The following is a 14,016-nucleotide window of genomic DNA, read 5'->3' as shown; positions in this document are numbered from 1 at the left end:
AGCCTGGAAGATCTCTCAGGGGCATTCTGGTTCTAGTGGGTAAGGCAAACACAGGAGGCATGATGGAATTAGCCCTGGAAAGTGAGCAGGGTGATAGGGAAGTGGATGGCAGATGTGTCTAAGCCTTGAGGGGTGAGCAGGTGGGGGCTCTGTGTGCCCCTGGCCCTCCTGGAGGCTCCCTGTACCATACCTTGGGCAATGTTTGAACCCCATCCCATCCTATGCCCTCACTCAAGTGAAAAACCAGGTGAAAAGGTCTCAGAATTGGACCAGGAGAATAGAGTGTGGGTGGAGATTAACATCAACTGCTGTCTTTGGGGGTGGGAGGGTTCAGCTTATCAACAAACGTCTATTGAGCACCTACTATGTGCCAGGCACTGTACCAGGTGCTGGGGACACAATGGTGAACGAGGCAGAAGAGATTCTCTGTTCTTGGGGCTGACGTTCTAATCAGAAAGACAGACAAGAAATCAGACAAGCAAAAGATAGAGGATGTCAGATGATAAGTGCTATGGAAAAGATTAAGGAAAGAAGACAGAGGGCATGCTGGTGGCTGCAGTTTTAGATAGGGGAAGTCAGGGAAGCCTTCTCTAAGAAGCTGGGGTTTTTGGATAAAGACCTAAAGAAGTGAGGGAGGAGTCATGGGGAAGGATGTTCCGGGCAGGGAAAACAGTCTGTGCAAAGGTCCTGAGGCAGAAACATGCTGGATGGGCAAAGGATCCATGACACGGCCTGTGTGGCTGGAGGGAGGGAGTGGGGGAGAAAGGAGATGAGGTGGGGAGATGATGGGGCAGATGCAGGGGGCGGGGGGAGCTCTCTGAGGAGGAAACAGTTGAGCTGAAACCTGAAAGCTGAGGAGCCCATCATGTGTGATCCAAGAAGAGTGAACAGCAAGTGTAAAGGCCCTGCAGTTGCAACGGGCCAGACTATTTGAAGAGCACAAGGGCCAGCATGGTGGGACCATGAGACATGGCCTCAGGGGCCATGAGGAGGGTCAGGATTGGATTCTCAGTGACAGGGGGAGCCAAGGGAGGGCTGTGAGCAGGGGGATGTCATGTTCCAATTTAAATGTTTAGCAGATTATAGGCATGGTTCCCCAATAAATACAACATAGACTTACCACATGACCCAGCAATTCCACCCCTGAATGTGTACCTGAAAGAATTGAAAGCAGGTACTCAAAGGGATACCTGTACACCAATGTTCACAGCAGCATCATTCACAAAAGCTAGACGATGGAAACAAGCCAAATGTTCATCAAAGAGTGAACAGATAAACCGAAGATTGGATATCCATGCAGGGGAATACTATTCAGCCATAAAAAGGAATGAAGTCTTGACACACAGTACAAGGTGGATGACTCTTGAAAACACTATGCTGAGTTAAAGAAGCCAGACACAAAAGGCCAGCTATTGTATGATTTCGTTTATATGAAATATCCAGGAGAGCTAAATCCATAAAGACAGAAAGGAGATTAATGGTATTCAGGGGCTGGAGGGAGGGGGGAGGTGGACTGACTGCTAATGGGTACAAGTTTCCTTTTGGGATGATGGAAAGATCTGGAATTAGATAGAGGTGGTGGTCGCACAACACTGCGGATGTACTAAATGACAATGAATTGTTCACTTGAAAATGGCTAGTAGTTAATTTTGTTACATGGATTTTACCTCAGTTAAAACAAAATTACAGGGGGGATTTGAGAAGGAGCCAGGAGACTAGGAAAGTGTCTGCCAGTTGAGAGGCGACACAGGATGCTAGGGCAAAGTGGTCAGATTTGAGACATATCCTAGAGGCAGAGCCAATAGAACGCTTAAACTTTGCACTCCCCCCCCCATCAGGACTGATCAACTGTCATCTCTTGACAGACACACCACTGAGAACTGTAAACACCCCATCCCCCTCACTCCCGAAAAGGAAAAGCGTCCAGGAAGTAGACGCGGTGCAGCCTGAGCCGCGGGCAGGCAGGAATGGTGGTTGGTTCCCAGTTAGGTACGAACTGGGAGGGGCGCCCAACTGCGCTTCCCTCCCCGGCCGCTAGGGGCCGCTGCCCCGCTGCTCTGCGGCCTCCAGGTGAGGAGGCCCCGCCCCTTTCCCCGCTAGGTGCGCAGGAGGCGCGGCCGCCGGGACCGGGGAGGAGGGGGAAGAGCGCAGAGCTGGCGGAGGGGCTGGAGGGTGAGCGGACAAAGTGGGAACGAAGGGAGCGTGTCTGAGGTGGGGGCTGCTGAGAGGAAGGAGACAGCCAAGGGGAGGCTGGAGGTGTGAAAAGATGAGGGAGGAGGAGTCAGCAGAATGGTTGGGGGGGAGGAGGTGTGAGCAGGGGAGAGCTGAGGGCTCTGATGGGAGAGCGGAGTTGGGAGGAGAGCACCAAGGGCACAGAGCAAAGCTGGGGGAAGGAAGACAGGTGAGCTGGTGAGGAGTCAGGGAGCGTCCTAGAGGTGAAGGAATTGCCTTGGGGACTTGACGGGGGGGGTGGACATTTGGACAGTGTTTAGGGACGGCTGGGATGGTTGGGGGTGGGCCGACCTGTGGGAAGTTAAGGACCTCAGGGAAGGGGCCCTGTGCTTTGCCAGGCTTGACCGTTAAGGACTGGGGGCGGGGGGGCTGGGGGGAGACTTCTCAGGCCCTGACCTCTTGGGCCAGCCCTGGGGAAGGAGCTTTTGAGGATGAGGTGTGCCTGCCCAGCCCTTCTGTAGAGGGTACGGCCAGGTAAGTGGTATATTGCACCTGGCACGAGGGCTCTCCCTCTCTCCCCTTTGTGCCCCATGCCCCATGGCCAGTATTCCACGTGCATTGAGCCGATGGTGGGCAAATGGCGATGAATAAGACAGATGCAGTCGCAGTTGGCTGGGAGCTAGCAAGGACTTGTCAATGCAAACGTGAGGGACTGTGGGAGAGTACTCCTGGGACGCCCTCCCCAGTTAAGGGCTCAGAGAAGGCTGCTGGGGAAGTGACCTGTAATCAGACAGCAAGATCCCACAGGCTGAAACATAGAGGTCTAAAGGGACTGCAGTCTCTGTGAGATGGAGTAGAATTGGGAAGGGTATTGAGAAGGGAGGTGAGGGTCCCATGAAGGTCAAGGCCATGGACACAGGAAGGTAGGAATCGATTCCTGACCTTGCACGGGTCCAGGACAGGTGCCACAAAGCCAGATGCCAACGAGGGAACAAAAACATAGAAATGAGACAGGTGTGAGGCAGCGAGGAGGGAGGGTGGCAGCTGTGGGGAGCTGGAGACGCACCCCCCTTTTAAGCCAGCAGCGACTTGCTACTACTTAACTCCAGCTGAGTGCTACCATGTGCAAAGTCAGGCTCAGAGATGCCAGAATAGATTCTTCATGAGAAGCCAGAAGTCAGGATTTTTGTGCAAGCGTCCCTGAGCTTTAACTAGCACCGACTGATCAACTAAGGTGGAATTGCTCCAACCCAGCAATTCCATTCCTGGGTTTATTCCCAGTGGGAGCGGGCACTTATTCCCACCCAAAGACACACATTCATCATCATCAGACCCTGGACACCCCTGAGCACCAGCCAAGTGGCCACCGACTGGCAAATGGAAAATAATTATATATTTACACAATGGAATACGATGCCGTGATGAAAAGGAACGAACTAGGAATGCGTGGAGAGTCTTGGTGCCTGATGAATCTCAAAACATAATGTTGAGCGAAAGTACAAGACACAGTGAGGATGCACTGCATGATCCCATGACATTCAAGGACAGGCAGAAGAAATCTGTGGAGTCCGGGGACCCCAAGTTTTCCTGACTGTAGACCATTGACATTTGGGGCTGGATGATTCTCTCTTGTGGGAGACCTGTTCTCTGCATTGGAGGATGTTGAGAAGGCATCCCTCGTCTCTCCCCGCTAGATGCCAGTTGTGACGTGTGTCCCTTGTGTGATTGCTTACAATCACCTTCAGGGGAGGGCCGTGGGGAAAGTGATACTTTGGGGTGGGACCATTCACTGGGTAGTGGCCTCAGGGAGCCTCCAAGAGGTTGGAATATTCTATATCTTGAGCCAGGTGGTGGTGACAAGGATGGAACATTATTTTTTAAATTCTGTCTTCTTAAGCTATATTCTTAAGAAGTATGCGCTTCACAATAAAAACACGAGTGACCCTTGAAAACATTATGCCAAGTGAAAGAAGCCAGACACAAAAGGCCACCATTGTATGATTCCATTTACAAGAAATGTCCAGAATAGGCAAATTCAGAGAGACAGAAATTAGATCAGTGGTTGACCAGGGCTGGAGGAGGGGGAGCGGGGAGTGACTGCTCATGGGTATAGAGTTTCCTTTGCGGTGATGAGAACGTTCTGGATCTAGGTACCGGTGATAGTTGCGCAACAGCTGAGTATACAAAAATGCATTGAGTCGTACACTTTAAAATGGCTAATCTTATGTTGGGCGAATTATACCTTAAAAAGAAATTATGAGAAAAAAAATGTTAACTCACATAGGCTGTAAGAGACAGGGCCCCGGGCCAGCTGGGCATTTTGTTCTGAGGAAAGCAGATCGGGAGCTGTAGGGATTCTTGGGGAGCGGGGGCTACAGCAGCTCAGAGGCAAAGAAGTCTGCCTCAGCTCGGGGGAGTGCTCCCTCTGAACCCAACCTGTCAGGCCTGGAAAGAAATGGGCTGCAGGTCAGAGGCCAGCTGGCAGACTGTTGAAGGGAACGGAGAGTTCTGGCGTACAAAGGAGGGATGACAACCACTCAGCCCAGCCTCCCGCCGAAGGGACCATCCGTGGTGCTTGCCCAGTGCTCTCTGCAAGCTCAGGGGAAGGTGGGGGCTCACTCCAGCTCTTTGGCAGCCTGCAAAGAAGCAGTCTTCTTGAGGGCTCTCGGCCTGTGTTGGAAACAGGGGGCCATCAGATGGCACTTGGGCCTATGTCTCCCCTCCTGGCAAGGAAACCGCCCCCCCTTCATCCCCCACTGGGGGCCAGGGGCAAGGAGTGGGTGTCCAGGGTGTGGTTATCCACTGGCTTCCAAAGATCGAGTCAGTGAAGAGAGAAGAAAGCAAGGCAGGACTCCAGAAAGCTGTGGAACATCTCCTGCACTGAATGGTGGCCCCCACAAGATATGTCCACCCAGAACCTGTGAGTGTGACCTTATTGGGGAAAAGGGGTCTTTGTAGATGTAACTAGATTAAGGATCTTTTGATGAGATCATCCTGGATCAGAGCGGGCCCTGAATCTAATGACAAGTGTCCTGAGAAGAGAAGGAGAGAAGATGCAGAGAAGTCCACATGGAGGCAAAGGTAGAGCTTGGAATGATGTGGTCACAAGCCAGGAACCACCAGAAGCTGGGAAGGGCAAGGAAGGATCTTCCCCTAGAGCCGATGGAGGGAGCGCAACCCTGTGGACCCCTGGATATCAACTTCTGGGGGCGCCTGGGTGGCTCAGTGGGTTAAGCATCTGCCTTCGACTCAGGTCTTGATCCCCGGGTCCTGGGTTCGAGCCCCATGTAGGGCTCCCTGCTCAGCGGGGAGTCTGCTTCTCCCTCTCCCTCTGCCCTTCCTCCCTGCTTGTGCTTTCTCTCTCTCTCTCTCAAATAAATAAAATCTTTAAAAAACAAAAACCAACAAACAAAAGAAAACCTTCCGGTCTCCAGAACAGAGAGAATCAATTCCTTGTTTTAAGCAGCCCCGTCTGTGGTCCTTCGGTACCGTAGCCCTAGGCAAGTAATACAGGCCCTGATATTCAATGCCACAAACACGTATGAAGCCCCTGCAGGGGCGTGAGGGACCGTGGGGAAGGCAAGCCCAGGACTCCATCATTCCAGTGTGCTGGGATCACCGTCAGTGGAGAAGAGTGTCAGGGATGAGTATGCGGTGGGGTGGAGGGAACCCCTCACAGCAGAGGCAATGACACAGAGCTGAGCCACATCCCATAGGCGACAGCAGGTAATACAGACACACCAAACAACCAAGTCAAGACCAACCACGTCAGCAATGGCACAGGTGACCCTCAGCTTCGGTGCTGGGGGGCAAGTAAGGGGTGGTAGGGACCGTAGTGAAGAATGATGATAATTGTTAATATTTATCAACACTTGCTAAGACCTTTCCTTATACGATATTAACTCATGTAACCCCTCACATCAACTCGAGAGGCAGGTATTATGGTTATCCCCATTGACCAGGTGGGTTCACTGAGGCACAGGGGCTGTATCAGCTGGCCTGGCTGGAAACACATGATACATTCAAAGTGGGTAATGTAAGCAGAATTCAATGAAGGAACAAATTTTTCAAAGTGTGGACAGATGTGGGGAACCGTGAGGAGTGGCACCACCCCTTGGGCTCATAAAATTGGGGAGCTCTTAACACCCCTAGGTCTGAGAGGTGAGGCGAGGGAGTTGTCAGAACCTGGAGACATCACAGGTGATGTGGATGGTGAGAGCCTGTGACCTATGATAAGGACACAGCGGGGCCCACAGGGGCCACAGCGTGAGGGGCTGAACTGGGGACTAGATACCCTTGCTTCCCCTGTTCCCCCACCTTGGGGGGTTCTCAATGGCTGAAGCCAGCACAAGCCAGAGGACCCGGGAGCCCGTTGGTGAAGTCCACAAAGCCCAGTCTCCTGGGACACCACGCTGGATGGAGAAGTGAGGAGGATCCCTCCAGGTGGGCACACAGAAGATTCCAGAACAGGAAGGTTGAGTGATTCCGACCTGGGCAGTCTGGGTCCAGAGTCCCCTTAACCACTCACCATGTGAGAACCCTGGAACCAGCAAACCCGTGCCCTCTCCTCGGGGGGCCACCCTTGCTGAGTGCCACCCCCTGCGGGGAATGTGACCTCAGCTCCTCAGCGGCTGTATCTTTTGATGGAAAGCCAGGAATACAGATTTTTATGCAACAGTTGCCTGATATTTAAAAGCTGGCAACTCATTACATTTTTTAAAAACCCTGCATGGGCCCAACACATGACATCGGTGGGCTGGTTTGGGCTCTGGGTGACAAACCCCAGGGCTCAGGAGGTGGACATGGAGGGGGGCAAGGCATCCAGGTGCCGGAATTGGGATGTTCAGAGAGGCGGACACGCAAAGCATTCTGGGTGAGATGGGGACCACACATGGACTGCTGGGTTTGACTAGAAGGTGCTTGGGGTGGGGGCAGGGGATGCCTGACGTTGGGGGGATGAAAGTGAACAGGTATTTGGGGTCTAAACTGGGAAGGGCCATTGGAGCCAAGCTAACAGGTTTCAACTTGGAAGGAGAGAAGCCACCGGTGGTTTTTAAACAGCTAAATGACTCAGTTGTGTTCATCTCTACTCCCCACCACCCCATAGCTGGCTGTGGATCAGGCTTTGGTAGGGGTGGGGCGTGGATAAGCGAGTGAAACAAATGAAAGAGCCCCCCCCCACTTCTTTCAGTGTGCTCCCAGTTTAGTGGGGAGGGCAGATGCATCAATAATGTCAGGGTACGATGCATCGGGTCATGGTGGGTTAGCCCATGTCTGCACACGTGGGAGCAACGGCGTGTGTCCCACGCCAGGGATGAAGGGACAAGGGCATGGCCCTGCCTTGGAGGAAATGGCCAGTGGTTGAGGGAGGAAATAAAGGGGGGGCGGGGAATCCCAGGTGGTGATAAGAGAATGTAAACATTAAAGCAAGGGGCTCATGTCAGGTGCTGCCGGCAGGCCCAGCAGACAAAGTGGGCCCGGGGCAGGGGGACAGGGAGTCTCCTCCTCCCCTGGGGCCCAGCAGCCTGGCCCGGCCCCCTCCCCTGTCACCCCCATCACACCACCAGGAACAAACCCACGGCTGACATGGATTCCTAACGCGGAGCCTAAGCAGGGGGAGAGAGGGGAGAAAAAACACCCATCTGTTCTCTCTCTGATGGAACACGATTCTTCACCCAGTGCTTAAACCCCGCGCTTCTCCTCCCATTTCCTCTCTCAGCAGCCGCGGTGACGCGGTATAAATCGCTGCAAATGGGTTTTCCCTCCGGTAGCCGTGTTGTTTTAATAATGGTTCATTTTCTGCTCCAGGAAAAAATATTCCGTCGAGAAATTGGCGACGGGGAGGGGGGGTGGCTCATTCTGTGTATGTGTGCGTGCATGTGTGCACATGCATGTGTATGTAAGAAGATTCTGGAACATCCTGCTGAGACATCAAGTGACCTGTCTGGTTGGGTGATGCTGGTCTGAGACCCAATGCATCCCCCTCACTGGGACAGAGGAATTTGTTGAAAACCTCCTGGGCATATTTCTTGAGCACCTACTGTGTACCATGCCTGAACTAGGTACAAAGGGACACAGTGATCTCCTGGCTTCTGCCCTTCCCAGGCTCACATTCTAGAGGGGGGGAGAGCAACATTAAAAAAAAACCCTGCAAAACTATGTAATACAATTGTGGAAACTGTTCACAAGGGAGTTTTGGGTGAGACGAGAATGGATAACAGGATCTTGGTATAACTGAGGCTCCCGTGCCCCCTGCCCCGAACTGCAGAAGGGACCCTCAAACTGAAACTTGAAGGGCAGATGAATGGAGTTGCAGGAGAGAATGCCATTCGGGTGGAGGAAACTTCCTAGTCGAACATCTGAGACCTCATTTGGAAATAGGGTCTTTGCGGATGTCATTAGTTAACATGACATGCCATGATATCATGCTAAATCTGGGGGGGGTGTGGCCCTGAATCCAATGACAAGTGTCTTTCTAAGAGGCGAGAACACACGGAGAAGACAGAGGTAGAGACTGGAATGATGTGGCCACGTGCCAAAGAATGCCAAGGAATGTCTGTAGCTCCCAGAAGCCAGGAGAGAAGCAAGTAAGGATCCAGCCCTGGAGCCTTCAGAGGGAGCATGGCCCTGCTAACCTCTTGATTTTGGACTTTTGGCCTCCAGAACCATGAGACAATACACCTCTGTTCTTTTAAGCCACCGAGCTTGTGGTAACTTATTACAGCAGGCCCGGGAAAGGAACACAGTTGGGCTCTCCAGAAGAGACACCCTGATCTGAGTACAAGTGGTTTACCTGGGAGGCAATGGCAGGAAGCCCTGGTAGGGGAGAGGGGAGGCGAGGTAAGGAAGGGGGACCACCCAGTAAAGACTGTGTTCATGAGCAGGTCACACTGGGATATCTTGGGTTTAAATTCTATGGACACCTGTGGGACACCCACCCCAGAATTATCTCGTGTGAGTGGTGAGGGAGCTGGGTTGTTGATCCACCAACATCCAGCCTTCATTGGGTGAGGTATGCCAGCAGGAGCAATGGGTCCCCCAGAACTGGCTGCCCCAGGCAAGCCTGAGCTGCCTCTACAGCCAGAGAGCCACCAGGCAAAGTGAGTTACAGGTGCTGGTGGTATGAAGCCTTTGGATTGATGTGCATGGTGAGGCAGCAGCCTCGAAATAGCCTCCAATGATCCCCACTCTGTGTGATCCCTTCTCCTCGGGTGTGGATGGGACTCCAAGACTTTCTTCTAAACAACAGAATGTGGCAAAGGTGATGGGATGTCACTTCCAAGATTAAGTTCCAAAAAGACCATGGCTTCCGTCTTGGGTGCTCTCTCTCACTCTCTTTTTCACTTGTTTCCAGGGAAGCTAGTGCCATGCTGTGAGGTGCCCTGCGCAGAGGCCCACATGGCGAGGAACTGAAGGAGGCCTCTGACCAACAGCCAGTGAGGGACTGAATCCGGCCAGCAACTAATGAGCCTGGCAGCAAACTTTCCCCAATTGAGCCTTTGGATGAGACCACGGCCCCAGCCGCCATCTTGGTTGCAGCTCTGTGAGAGACCCTGAGCCAGAGACACCCCGCTAAAGCCATACATACCTGGATTCCTGACCCGCAGAAACTGTGAAGGAATACGTGTGTATCGTTTTAAGCCACTAGGTTTTTTGGGTAACTTGTTATAGGGTGATAAATAACTGGACATGCTGAGTGCCACAGGGATGTGGGGAGGGCGGGGATTGGCAAACCATCTACTCAATTGCTTTAGATTCTCATCTCTCTCTCAGCCCTCACATCCAGTCCATTAACAATCCCTGTCAACCTCAACTCCCAACCAATCCTGAATCCATATACCCTTCCCCACCTGCAAGGCTACCAGTCCATGTCAAGTTATCCTCATCTCTCACTTTTATTAAAGCAAGGGACACCCCTCCCCACCAATCTCCATCCAGCTGGTTCTCCACAGTCAGGGAGGGCTTTCAAATCAATCATATATCAGATGGTGGCATGCAGTAAGTGCTCAATAATGATGGAGGGGATTCAGATATCAAGTTAGGCTGGACTGGGTCTCTCTCCTAACCCTTAGGTCAGCCCCTTGCTCTTCGGGCACCTGCAGAAGGAAGGGATTCACATAAGAGGCAGGTCGTTAGACCATCAGCACTGACCTTCAGGCCCTGGGAGGCAACTCCCTGGCATCCCTTCTTCTTCCATGTATATATTCCACCAGCCCTGCCTGCCCGGACAGGGGGCCTACACTCTTTAAGCATTTACTGTATGCCCCTGACTTCTAAATATCTGACAGGCATCATTTCATTTAATCCTTGAAATGAGCCAGAGCACTCCTGAGAAAGAAGGACAGAACCGGAGGCATCACACTTCCTGATTCCAAACCATATTACAAAGCTATAGTAATCAAACAGCATGGCACTGGCATTAAAAAAAAAAAAAAAGACACACATGCCAATGAAAGAGAATTAGGAGACTAGAAACAAACCCATGCATATCTGGTCAACTGATATTTGACAAGCGAGCCAAGAATATTCAATACAGAAAAGACAGTCTCTTCAATAAGTGGTGCTGGGAAAATTAGATATTCACATGCAAAAGAATGAAACTAGACCCTTCTCTTTTACACCACTCATAAAAATGAACTGGAAATGGATTAAAAACTTAATCCTCGGGGCACCTGGGTGGTTCAGTCAGTTAAGCATCTGCCTTTGGCTCAGTTCATGATCCCAGGGTCCTGGGATCAAGCCCCACATCAGGCTCCCTGCTCAGTGGGGAGTCTGCTTCTTTCTCTGCCCCTTCCCCTGCTCATGATCTCTCTCTCTCTCCCTCAAATAAGTTAATAAAATCTTAAAAAAAAAAAAAAGACTTAATCCTCGAAATGGCCCTACAAGGTAGGATTGTCATTGTCCTGTTTTACAGTCAGGGAAACTGAGGCACAGAGCAAGAAAGCCACTTGCTTAAGGGTGACTCAGCCAGTCCCAGGCAGGCCTGGGATCTGGACCCAGGCAGTTTCAACACTAGCACTGGGGTCTTCATTGAGATTCAGCTCATATGTCCCATGTGTTAATTCTCTTGCTTTCAACCAGAGGAAACCTAAGCCAGTTTGCACCCCTAGGCTTTGTCCAGAAGGTAGTTCTGTCTTGCCCATGAAAGGGCCATTCCCTGTCCTCAGGGAGGTCCCAGCCTAGCTGGGGAGCCAAGGGCATGGATAACCTGAAATCCACAGTAATGACAGCAGCCACCTCAAAGCGTGCTGAGCACCTGAGAGGCATTAATTTTGGGGGGAGATTCTGGACAGCTGGAAAGGCTTCCAGATACTTGGGATGCTGTTGTGCCCACTGATGGAGGACACTCCTTGTCTGTGTCTGTGCCCTGGGCCTGCAGAGGGTGCTAAAGCACGCAAAGGAGTGGGCAAATGCTTGGTTCCAGGTCTGATAACTGGAAGCTCCAGGGAGCCTTGCGCATTATGTCTTGCTGCCTGCCATCCCTCCTGTGTAAATGTCCTGTGGCTGCCAGCACAAAGGGCCACAAACTGGGGGCTTAAAACGACAGGTCTCATCTCACAGTTCTGGGGGCCAGAGGTCTGGAATCCATCAGAGGGACCACACTCGCTCTGAAGTCTCTAGAGGAGGATCCTTCCTTTCCTCTTCTAGCTTCTGGGGGCGGCTAGCCATCCTTGGTGCTCCTTGGCTTGTAGACACATCTCTCCAGTCTCTGCCTCCATCTTTATTTTTTTTTATTTTTTAAAGATTTTATTTCTTTATTTGACAGAGAGAGCACAAGCAGGGGGAGCAGCAGAGGGAGAGGGAGAAGCAGGGTCCCCGCTGAGCAGGGAGCCTGATGCAGGGATCAATCTCAGGACAGGACCCTGGAATCGTGACCTGAGCCGAAGGCAGACACATAACTGACTGAGCCACCCAGGCGCCCCTCTGCCTCCGTCTTTATGTGGCATTCTCCCCGCATGTGCCTGTGTCTGTGTCTTGTGCTTTAGAATAAATTTATAATCCAGTCATACTGGATTAAGGTCCCTCCTACTCCAGTATGGCCCCATCTTAACTAAATATATCTGCAACAACCCTATTTCCAAATAAGGTCACATTCTGAGGTATTAGGGGTCTAAACCTCAATATATCTTTATCTTTTGGGGGGACACAATGCACCCTATAACAGTCTCTCTTCCTTATTGACAGTCTCTTTCTGGGCTGCACCTAGGTAAATTCACCCACTCCTTTATGCGGCAGTGCCCAAGCCTCATTCTATATTCTAACTTAAAAAAAAAAAATCAACCAACAGCTACACTGCCTGGAGCATTTTTAGAGATCCAGAGAAATTCAATATCATCATTCGGGGGTGCACTGGGCTGCAAGTATCAAAACACCTAGCCGCAGTGGTTTAAACAAAAAGGTTACTTTTCCCTCCTCAAATAATCTGGAGTTGGCGCCCGGTGCTGTGGGAGGCCAGCAGCTAGGTGGCAGCGGGGCCAGGACCCCCCAGTTCCTGGGGTCCCCTCGCTATCCCTCTGGGTCACTTATGAGACCCTGACCACAGTGAGTTGCTGTTTTGTCCCCATTTCACAGCTGCAGCAATTGAAGTTCAGATAATCACACGCCCACCTTTCCCTGAACCCCCTGCTGACAGACTGTCAGTCTGCCAGAAGTGTGCCACTTGGCTACCCCTAGAATTCTAGAAGCGAGGCAGGCTGGGAGGCATGCACAGAGCAGGGCACACAGCCCCTCAACGAGCGAGCGCTGTTTGCAAAAGAAGAAAGCAAGAGTAAGTGTTGGAGGCAATAAAATGTGTCTCCCACAATTCTCCCTGCCTCTAGGTCTAGACCAAGTATATCGAGGGTCCTCGACAGGCGAGGCATTATGCTACAGGCTGTTTGAATTATGTCTGAAAATTAGAAACCGCAGTATTTAGCTCATGGAATCCTAAACATCTGTGAGGCACATGCGATTAGCATCCCATTTTACAGATGAGAAACCTGAGGCTCAGACAGGACCAGTAGAACCTCACGGAGTTACTCTTTTATCAAATATTTATTGGACATCTACTGGGTGCCAGGGCATTTGGGCACTGAAGATACAACAGTGGATAAACTGAATACCGCCCCTGCAGTCTTAGCCCTCAGGAAGGAAGGAGGGAGAGGGGGTACCCAGAAATAAGACAAGTAATATTAGTTTTGGGAATAACACCCAGTGTAGGCCAGGCACTGTTCTGAGGGCTTCCCATTGACTACGTCACTTACTCAACCCAATGACAGAACTGAGGCTCAGAGAAGTGAAGCAACATGCCCAACATCACACAGCCAGTAACTGAAGCCAGGATTTGAACCCCAGTTCCAGAGCCTGAGCTCGGGTAAGTAATATAATGTCAGGAGGTGATAATACAGGTGAGGAGGGCTAAGTGGCCAGGGAAGTTCCTTCTGAGGAGTGGACATATGAGCAGAGACGGGAATAAAGGAAAGAGGAACTGTAGGGACATCCAGAAAGAAGAGCTAGTGGGAAGTCACAGGTGGGACACCGGTGTGTTTGGGGGCTCAGTGAGGGGCCAGTGTGGCTGCAGCAACAGGACTAGGGGCTGTCATACCCACTTTACACATATTACCCTCTTTCAGCATCATAAGAGACTCATGACATAGGCTTTTGTAATTATCCTCATTTGATAGATGGGGAAATCGAGGCTCTGTGAACAGTTAACTGAGCCGCCCGGGGGGGCCACACAGCCAGAAAGAGGTGAGGCCCAGGCCGCCCTGACTCCATTGCCCACCACAAGAGAAAGAGTGGGGAGCAAATGCCAGCAGGCTTGAGGGCTGCCTGGAGGAGGTGGCTGTCACCGGGACTTGAAGG

This window comes from Eumetopias jubatus, unplaced genomic scaffold (genome assembly GCF_037043125.1).
Source record: "Eumetopias jubatus isolate StellerSeaLion01/CBP00866 unplaced genomic scaffold, mEumJub1_p1.0 scaffold_1, whole genome shotgun sequence".
NCBI classification, from domain to species: domain Eukaryota; kingdom Metazoa; phylum Chordata; class Mammalia; order Carnivora; family Otariidae; genus Eumetopias; species Eumetopias jubatus.
Note: the sequence above shows the minus strand (reverse complement) of the source record.